Here is a 9,477-nt window from a genome sequence, read left to right as displayed (position 1 = left end):
CATTGAAGAAGCAAGGGTGGGGGGGCGGGTGTGGGCGTGTGGGTGGTCGTTGGTGAGTGGGTGTGGGCGGGGCAGGTGTGTGTGGCTAATGGGACGACCAGGTGAAGTGGATATCAGGTATTTGTTATCCAGGTGAGAGAGAGAGAGAGAGAGAGAGAGAGAGAGAGAGAGAGAGAGAGAGAGAGAGAGAGAGAGAGAGAGAGAGAGTTGGAGTTTTAAAGAGTGTGGTGTTGTAGAAATTTATTATTGGTGTTTTATTTATTATTATTGTTTTCTATTTTTACTTCTGCTACTACAAAAAAAATCACTTCTATAACAACAACAACAACAACAACAAATACTACTACTACTACTACTACTACTACCACCACCACCAATACCACTACTATAATAGAACTACTGATAATGAAACAGTCACACACTTAATTACCCTTTCTTCCTCAGGCTGTCGGTGACAACAGCAGCAGCAGCAGCAACAACAACAACAACAACAACAACAACAGCAACAACAACAACAACGACAACGACAATGACAACAACGCCGTGCTCTCCCTGCAGGGCCACACACCTCGCGCAGGTAATTAGTGTCTTCATCAAGGTGTAATCTGTTTATTTGTTAGAACCACGAGGCCTGAAATTAGACGTAAAATGAGTCATTAGAAGGAGAAAGGAAGAGAGAACATAATCCTCCTCCTCCTCCTCCTCCTCCTCCTCCTCCTCCTCCTCCTCCTCCTCCTCCTGTTCGTTCCCACGGTCCCCAGGTGAGCCAGCCTATCATTACCGAGGGCCACGTAATGTTCGGCAGTGCCCCTGTGGCCTTCCCACCTCCCCCCATGCCCCCCCAGCTCCCCACAGCTCCCCCCGCCACGCCTCCTGCCGCGCTCCGCCCCCCCGCCCCCTTTTAGCCAATCCGGTGAGAGTGCGCAATTCAGGCAGCCAATAGGAGCAGGTTTGTGTGCCCCCCATCAGCCACTGGTGTTGCCGCTGTGGGAGAGAGGGAGAGGGAGCGGGAGAAGGAGAGGGCGGGCGGGCTGGCTGGCTGGCTCACGACTGCCGCTTTCTCATTCTCACTCAGTGTCCGGGTTCCTCGTTTTCTTTCTTTGAGGGGTGACTGTGATTGTGCTGTGCTGTGCTGTGTGTGTGTGTGTGTGTGTGTGTGTGTGTGTGTTGTGGTTGGGTGGGTATTGTGGTTGTGTTTGTGTTTGTGATGGTTGTAGTAATTGATGTTATTATTATTTTTAATCATTATCATTTCTAATCATTATTATTATTCAAAATATATAATGTTTTTGTCCAATTTGTCCATGTTTGTGTGTTTGTGCTGTAAATTTCTTTTTTATTAATTTCGCAAGAAATTGAAATTGTATAGAAAAATAAATGGATATTCTTTTTATTTATTTATTTTTTTGGTGTTGTTGTTGTTCATCTACTTCTACCATTATTACCACCACCACTACCACCACCGCCGCTGCCACCACCACGAATACCACCGCCAACACTGTAACCACCACCACTATCACTATTGTCATCACAACCATCATCACCACCATCATTACTATCACAACCATTCTTATCACCACCACCACCACCACCATTACTACTATCATAACCATTCTTCTCACTATCACCATCATTACTGTTATAACCACCATTCTTCTTATTATAACTACCATTCTCCTCATTACCCCCCGAGCCCCTTGTCCCTGATGGGAGGGGGAGGGCAGTCAGGCCACCACTTGTCGCCCTCCGCGGGGGTCAGATGGGCTCCTGCGCCGCCCTCTGACCCGCCTCATATACCCTTTTTATACCCTTTGTGGTGACCCTTTAGTTTCGCCCTTAAGGCCCCTTTGTCCGCCCCTGCCCATAGATCTAAGGGTGTCGATGTCTGAGAGAAGGGAAAGGAGGTGGTGGTGGTTATGGTGGCGCAGTACAGGTGTGATTTCAGGTACGTACGTGTTGATGAGGTAAGAAGGAGTGGAGGAGGAGGAAGAGGAGGAGAAGGAGGAGGAGATGGAAGGAATAAGGAATGGATTTGGAGGAATATGAAAACGAGGAGGATAAGGAAGGAAGGAATAGAGTTGAAAGAAGTGGTGGAGGAAGAATACAAAGGGAATACAAAGGAAAGAACAGACAGCAACAACCCTACTAGCTGTAACGAAGCTGTCTGTGTGACTGCACGCTACACACTACAAATGCTGAATAAGAGACAGAAGGACAGCAAGGGTCAGGGAAGGAACACGCTGCAGCACAGAGGGAGAGACAGTCATGGAGTGTGATGGCAAAGGTGGAAAGACAAACATGTTGCTCTAATGCTATATGAAAAAAAAAGGAAAATGATGCAGGTTGACGCGAGGTGCTTGGCTAACCGTGTTCTTCTGCAGTGTTGTTATTTACTACCTGTGCCGGAAGCGTTCCAAATATTAACTATCCTATTTAAGGAAAGTGTTTAGCTTCGTCAGATGTGAATTACTTATCTGTGATCTTATAGCCATTATTACGAGTACGAGTGGTATTGGTTCGGCCAAGAATTACACAGTTGCTAATGTTAACATTATCAAAGTCTCGGAACATTATGAATAGCTCTATTACATCGCTGCGCATCCTACGCTTCCCTGGCATGAACAAGCTGAGCTCCCTCACACGCTCCTCGCAGGGCGTGTGTCGCAGCGGTGGGATCATCTCGGTGACTTTTCTCTGTACTCTCTCCAGCTTGTCTGTGTCTCTCCTGCAATAGGGTGACCAGAACTGGACGCAGTATTCAAGGTGAGATCGGACAAGTGCACTGAACAAAGTAAAATATTTTTTTTTTTACTTGAATTCGAAGGTCCTCCCAGTAAACCCAACCAGTTTATTCGCCGTCTTAACAACTCCTGAACAAAGTTCACTTGACATGATCTCTGAGGTAACCGTTATTCCTACTCTTCGTTAACTTCGAGAAGCTCTGAGTCGTTCATTGAATAATTTAGACGATCATTGTTACGCTCTACAAGCATCACTACACTTATCGACTTTGAATTTCACCTGCTACTTGTCTGACCAAGTGACCAAGCGGTCGAGGTCGAATTGTAATTTCCTTTTGTAAGCTGCTGCACTTAATTCACTCGTTATTTTAGTGTCGTCAGCAAACTTTGATTTCTTACAGATGAGGCACTCAGCGATATCACCAACGTAGATAAGGAAAAGAACAGGCCGAGTGCGGAACACTGTCTAGGAGGAGGAGGAGGAGGAGGAAGAAGAAGGAAGAAGGAATGAAGGAGGAGGAGGAGGAGGAGGAGGCGTTGTCGATTTACTAGTGAGAAGGAATGGAGGAAATGAAAGAAGGAAGAAGGAATGAACTAGGAGGATGAGGGGGAGAAGGAGGAGGAGGAAGACGAAGAGGAAGAGGCAGTGGCAGTAATATTTTAGTTTGTGGATCTGTGAGGGATGGTGGGAGGGAGGGAGAGGGGAGTATGAGAGGAGTGTGGGAGAGGAAGAGGGGGGAGAGAAGATGCGTTAATTCGGTGAGTAAGATGGATCGCGGTAAGATGCAGCGGAGATGAATGAGCGAGGTGGTAGTGGTGGTGGTGGTGGTGGTGGTGGTGGTGGTGGTGGTGGTGGTGGTGGTGGTGGTGGTGAGGGGACTTGTGTGTGTGATGTGAGTTATTGAGAGAGAGAGAGAGAGAGAGAGAGAGAGAGAGAGAGAGAGAGAGAGAGAGAGAGAGAGAGAGAGAGAGAGAGAGAGAGAGAGAGAGAATTTGCTGTATGGTTGGTTATTGGTTATGGGTGTGTGTGTGTGTGTGTGTGTGTGTGTGTGTGTGTGTGTGTGTGTGTGTGTGTGTGTGTGTGTGATCAGCCATCGGGCACCTGCTGTGGCTTACCTGCTTCGTGATCAGGTGAGAGAGAGAGAGAGAGAGAGAGAGAGAGAGAGAGAGAGAGAGAGAGAGAGAGAGAGAGAGAGAGAGAGAGAGAGAGAGAGAGATCAAAGTCAGGTATTATACCTGCACCAATCCTCACTTATGAAGTGTGAGCCACAAATAGTACACACACACACACACACACACACACACACACACACACACACACACACACACACACACACACACACACACACACACACACACACACACACACACACACACACACACACACACACACACACACACACACACTAATCCCGCCGCCGCACCTGACACGCCTGACAGGTGGACGCCGCGCCTCCGCCTGGGAGGGAAGGTCTCCACGCCAGCAGCGGGAGGCGCGGCGGCACCGGCGGCGGGTGGCGGCGGTCTTTGTGCCGCCAAGCAGGGATGAGCGAGGGGCGGCGCAGCCCAGAATGCCTTTATGGCGGCCACAACACGCGGCGCCGCCACGTGAATGCCGCCGCCGACAGGTCATAACGGAGCGCCTTTCTGGACACAAGGGCGCCATTCGAAACGGTCTTTGCGAGGCGGATGAGCCGCGGAGGTCCTGAGGGGCGCCGGGGACCCCGCGGGGGGCGCCCTGGGGAACCCGAGACGCTCTCCATGGCCTGACTCCGCCTCGGTAATCGGATGAATGCAACGGATAATCGGATGAGTGTGTGGATGACGCGTGGGAAGAGAGGGGAGGGATGCAGGTGTGGGGGTGGTTCAGTGCAGGTGGGGGTGTTGAGGGCGGGGATGTGGGGGTGTTGGCGTGGGCCTGGCGCGGGGTGAGGGCGTGCATGGCTCCCTGGAATTGACGTGGTGCTTGGGCGCGGCGGGAGCTGAGGGACGTGACCAATCAAACACGGAGGAGGAGGAGGAGAAAGAGGTGGAAGAGGAGGACAAAAAAAGAGGAGGTGGAGGAGACAGTGGAGGCAGAGGAGTCCTCGTGTCAGGAATGGCTGCCACTCGGTCGTCGCCCCCCTCCCCTCCTCCTCCGTCCCCCCGCCACGCCACGCAGGGGATTATCACGCCTGTCCCGCCACACGTCACGAGGGTGCCAGGCCCACCCACCCCTCCCCCTCACCCTGACCCGTCCTCCCCCTACAGAACACACATCCCTACTTTTGCTTTTCTCTCTAGATAAATTTGAGTTTTCTGTCTTCTATTGAAGTAGCTTCTTTCTCCTCCTCCTCCTCCTCCTCCTCCTCCTCCCGTAAAGTCTCCACACAAACACCTCCCATTCTCCTCCTCAACACTCGTGCAATGGTGATGACGCCAATGATGATAGCGGTGATAACACAAACACGAGGACAGAATGGTGAGGGTCAGGTGTCTCGCCTTCAGGAACACACCGTGGGGAGGAGCGGCGCATACGACACACCACCCACACCCACACCCACATACCCATGCCCACACCCACACCCACACGGTACACATTTTTCCACCCACACGCACAGTCGTTTCACAAATCTTCACTTACATACATGCACATTCCTCCTCCTCTTCTCTCCCTCTTCCTCCTCCTTCCCCTCCTTCTGTGTTGAAAGTGAAGGCATAGGATTCTTTGAGACATCCTTCGTAGGACCTTTGTAGGATTAAACTTCACCTGCTGGAGGGGAAGAAGAAGGCTGAGTGATAATAAATGAAAGAGAACGACTACGCTTCTTCTCCTTCCTCCTCCTCCTCCTCCTCCAATGTCACTCCCGCCGTGGCATTGTGCTTTAATGAAGTTCAGAAATTGGCCACGGGTTTGTGTGGGTCTTTGTGAGCGCCCGGCCATAGGGGGGAAGGGGAGAGGGGAAGGGAGGGGAAGGAGGACGGGGAAAGGGACGGAGGAGATGGGTGAGTGGTGTGGTGAGCGAAGGGTGGAGTGTTAGGTGTGTGTGTGTGTGTGTGTGTGTGTGTGTGTGTGTGTGTGAGAGAGAGAGAGAGAGAGAGAGAGAGAGAGAGAGAGAGAGAGAGAGAGAGAGAGAGAGAGAGAGAGAGAGAGAGAGAGAGAGAGGATTATATTACCTATTTGTTGCTATAAATGTAGTCAAGACATTATTACTATGCTACATTCTAACACACACACACACACACACACACACACACACACACACACACACACACACACACACACACACACACACACACACACACACACACACACACACACACACACACACACACACACACACCATTACTCTCCCTCACTCACTTACCGTTGGAATAGCAAACCCAGAGAGAGAGAGAGAGAGAGAGAGAGAGAGAGAGAGAGAGAGAGAGAGAGAGAGAGAGAGAGAGAGAGAGGCTACATAGGCCACATATTATGAAGGACTTGGCCGCGAAAGGAGGACGGCCGGCGTACCTCAGGGTTACCACGGTGCCCTGTTTGTTTATGGGGCCTTGAGGGTGCCACTCAGAGCTTGCTTGAGTGCCACTAGCCAGGCAGCCAAAGGAGGAGGAGGAGGAGGAGGAGGCATTGTTTGGGAGATGTCAGGAAGGTGATGTTTGTCTGAAGGAGCCGAGGAGTCGTTTATGAAGAGGAGAGGTCGAGGAGGAGGAGGAGAAGGAGAAGGAAGAAGAACACAAAGAGGAGGAGGAGGATATACAAAAGAAAAAATAATGCTAAGGTTATCAACGTGGAATAAAAAAAAAAGGGAATACAATGATGAGAAGTAGGCAGAGAAGAAGACAAGAAGAGGAAGATGAGGAAGAGATACACCAAGAAAACTAATGGTAGGGTTGTTCACGTGGCGCTGGATGAGAGGAACAGAAGGATGGGGATAATGCTGAGGGGGTGGAAGACGAGTAATGATGTTTATGTACAGAAGGAGAAGAAAATAAATAAGTAAAGTAGGAATGCAGTGAAGAGAGGTAGAAAAGGAGTAGATGATAGATTAAAAATAACAGCAGAGAAAGTGGAGGAAAAGTAGGAGATGGAAGAAGAATCAGAATAGGAGAAGAAACAGTAACAGTATTAAGGAATGTAAAAGAGAGTAAAAAGAAAACAAACAACAACAGGTCTTTTCTTTCCTAATATTTTCTTCATACGATGGAAAAGAGAATGAAGCGAAGGAGGAGAAACGGAAAAAAAGTATAAAGCAATACAGAAAGAAAACAAACAGACATATCTTTATGGTTCTTATTTCTTTGTTCGATGAAGCAAAAAAAAAAAATAATAATAATAGAAAGAAAAGAAGAAGGAAGAGGAGGAGGAGGAGGAAGAGGAAGAAGAGGACTCCATTTAAGGATCCACCTCTTCTTTCTATCAGTAAGAGTGGGACTGGGCAAGGGCAACAAAAGTGCAAAAGAAAGAAAGGCCCACTGAGATTAACATTCCCAAAACAAAAATTAAAAGCATCATCCAAAATTAGAGACGATGAGTGTGTGTGTGTGTGTGTGTGTGTGTGTGTGTGTGTGTGTGTGTGTGTGTGTGTGTGTGTGTGTGTGTGTGTGTGTGTGTGTGTCTCCAAACTGACACTTCTCTGGCGGGTTTGCTGCTGCCACCACGTAACGTTTCCCTTCCCATCCATCATGCACCCCCCTCCCCACACTGCCGCTCCCCTCTCCCCTGTAACCCTTCACCCTCCCTCAGCCTTCCCTACCACTGCTTCTGTCTGCTTCTACTTCTACCTTGCTTCTGTATATCTGTTTGTCTGTCTTTCTATCTGTCTGTCTATCTATCTATCTATCTATCTATCTATCTGTGTCCAACTGTCTCTTTGTCTATCTGTTTATCTACACCGATCTATCTGTCTGTCTACATTCTCTCTCTCTCTCTCTCTCTCTCTCTCTCTCTCTCTCTCTCTCTCTCTCTCTCTCTCTCTCTCTCTCTCTCTCTCTCTCTCTCTCTCTCTCTCTCTCTCTCTCTCTCTCTCTCTCTCTCTCTCTCTCTCTCTAGGTCGTTCTAATCACCTGACCTTTCCCTAATCAAGGTCACTTAAACTTCCATCATGTCAGAGGGAGAGAGAGAAAAAGAGACAGAGAGGGAGAGAGAAATGAGAGCGATGGAGAGGGGGGCGGTGAGAGAGGCAGCGGGGACCCTCTCTTGGGACTCACCTGGCTACCTGGCGTGGTCTGGAGGGGCTAATCTGTGGTCTGTTTCGGAAGCTGGCCAGGAGAAGACTCATTAACAGGTGTTGTTTCGTATTTTCAGCTTCCAGGTATAGAGGTGGTGGTGGTGGTGGTGGTGGTGGTGGTGAGGAGGAGGAGGAGGAGGAGGAGGAGGAGGAGGAGGAGGAGGAGGAGGAAGAGGTTGGTTCGTTAGTGGTTTTCCAGTAATGAGATGGAATGATTCTCTCTCTCTCTCTCTCTCTCTCTCTCTCTCTCTCTCTCTCTCTCTCTCTCTCTCTCTCTCTCTCTCTCTCTCTCTCTCTCTCTCTCTCTCTCTCTCTCTCTCTCTCTCTCTCTCTCTCTCTCTCTCTCTCTCTCTCTCTCTCTCTTTCTCTCTCTCTAACGTGACCAACAATGTTAATGATAATCTTTTCTATATTATTATTTCCTTACCTATGTATTAAAAGAGAGATAGACAAACAGACAGACAGACAAATGGACAGAAAGAAAGACGGACAGATGAAAAAGACAGACGGTGAGAACACACACACACACACACACACACACACACACACACACACACACACACACACACACACACACACACACACACACACACACACACACACACACACACACACACACACACACACACACACACACACACAGAGAGAGAGAGAGAGAGAGAGAGAGAGAGAGAGAGAGAGAGAGAGAGAGAGAGAGAGAGAGAGAGAGAGAGAGAGAGAGAGAGAGAGAGAGTTAATTTTCACTTTTTCCCCACGATAACTGTTTTTACAATGTTAGTATGTTTTTTTCCACAGACAAGTCAAAATAATATAAAGGTTGAAATTATCATGATAAAATTTCTGATTAAAAATTAAAGATAAAGTATTACAATGAAATATTAGAAAATAATAAAATAACATGAATAAAATATCAGAAACTAAAATACTAAAAAGTAAAAATGCTAAAAGAATCATATCAATAAAATGCTGAGAATAATTAACGAGAAGTAAGAGTTACCTAATATTCAGAAAATACTTAGCAAGCTGAGACTTGAAAAGTTAATGAGGCGTCACCAGTGATGTGGTTAGGGAGGTCATTCCACACTCTGGGACTCGAGAGTTTCATTGACCTGGCGCCACCATCAGTTTTATGCCCAGATGTAGAGCTTGCTTTCTTGCCTAGTGTTATCTCTTCGAATAACTTGAGAACCAGCTTAGATAAACGCTATCAGTTGTCATAAATACGTTAATTATGGTATCAGATACGTGTCTTTTATTCTTAACCATTGGAAACCTGGTGAAACCTGACCATACTTTCTGAGGCTTCCTGCAGCAACCCTGGCACCAAAAATCTGCAATTTCTGGACCTCAGCTTTTTGACAGTCATAAGTAGTTCCCCATATCTTTATACATTAGTTAATGAGAGTTAATACAAGTGACTGGACAGCTAGAACTTGTATCAAATTGTACACTTATGCAACTGATATACACCGATCTCAATGACTTTTTTTTAGTGAGTTCATTTACATGCTCATTTAAAAGCACGTAGC

General features: G+C 47.8%; 1 long non-coding RNA gene across 5 annotated transcripts in view; it reads left to right on the top strand.

The window, feature by feature from the left end:
• Positions 1 to 441: 441 nt before the first annotated feature.
• Positions 442 to 9,477, top strand: part of LOC135111749 (uncharacterized) — a 198,460-nt gene continuing 189,424 nt past the window's right edge. For all 5 annotated transcript variants that reach the window (XR_010273898.1, XR_010273897.1, XR_010273895.1 and 2 more), the window contains exon 1: positions 442 to 577. This is a non-coding gene — a long non-coding RNA (uncharacterized LOC135111749). The remainder of the gene's footprint in view (positions 578 to 9,477) is intronic.

This window comes from Scylla paramamosain, chromosome 22, assembly GCF_035594125.1.
Source record: "Scylla paramamosain isolate STU-SP2022 chromosome 22, ASM3559412v1, whole genome shotgun sequence".
NCBI classification, from domain to species: domain Eukaryota; kingdom Metazoa; phylum Arthropoda; class Malacostraca; order Decapoda; family Portunidae; genus Scylla; species Scylla paramamosain.
Note: the sequence above shows the minus strand (reverse complement) of the source record. Positions and strands in the feature narration are given on the sequence as shown.